General features: G+C 38.6%; 1 long non-coding RNA gene across 1 annotated transcript; it reads right to left on the minus strand.

Annotated features, from left to right (window-relative positions):
• Positions 1–89: 89 nt before the first annotated feature.
• On the minus strand, positions 90–667 carry LOC107654324 (uncharacterized). Its single transcript, XR_001630319.1, has 2 exons — positions 581–667; positions 90–212 (listed from the first exon to the last, which is right to left on the minus strand). It is a non-coding gene; the product is annotated as an uncharacterized LOC107654324 (long non-coding RNA).
• Positions 668–828: the final 161 nt, after the last annotated feature.

Consider the following 828-nt stretch of genomic DNA (forward strand, 5'->3'; position numbering starts at 1 on the left):
AAACTGTGAGTACATTAAACAAACAACTCAAGATATTCATACCTCCACAGACAACTGCATGTTGAAGTGGATTTGAAGATGACTTATTCATTTGACCAGTTTGGCTGGCTTAAACATGCTGGTCAAGCAGAAAATTGCTGGTAATTGCTGTAACACTTGTTGCACTGCTGCAGCTCAGGTAATGTGTCAACTCTCTGAATCCTTATATGTCTCTACAAGAGATGAAGCCACACACAATTATCTCAATGATGACAAATTGGATTAAAATAACTAAACTACAAGGTAATATTAACACACAAACAATGCATATAACAGAGGGAATTAAAGCAAGCTATTTATTTTTATGAATAATAAAAAATTCAAAACTTCACCGCAAGGCACATTTACAGCATGCATACGCAAATTAATCGAAACATCCACAGAAAAAAGTTATATACTATAAAGTATTATCAACAAATTCAAGCTTCAATATAAGATAATAAAGCCAAGCACACATTAAGTACTTAGCAGATAAATGCTTAAAGTAATATATACGATAATTATTAAACATATGATAGCAAAAACATTGCAGACTACTCACCCTGCTCTCTCGTTGTCAATAACTCCGCCCCTCACTTCCGGTTCTGTGGCTGCGGTTCTGAAACTGCTGGTGCTGCGGGTCTGCAGCTGGATATATCTCGACCTAGTCAGTGGCCCTCCAACAGCGGAGTTTGACACATGTGATATCGTCCTCTTTTGGAAGGCCAAACAAAGTAGTTTCGCTTTCACAACGAAGCACACAGCGCCTTCACGACATGGCGGCGGCGGCAACAATACTACAGCGAGAAT

This window comes from Sinocyclocheilus anshuiensis, unplaced genomic scaffold, assembly GCF_001515605.1.
Source record: "Sinocyclocheilus anshuiensis isolate Anshui unplaced genomic scaffold, SAMN03320099.WGS_v1.1 scaffold2877, whole genome shotgun sequence".
NCBI classification, from domain to species: domain Eukaryota; kingdom Metazoa; phylum Chordata; class Actinopteri; order Cypriniformes; family Cyprinidae; genus Sinocyclocheilus; species Sinocyclocheilus anshuiensis.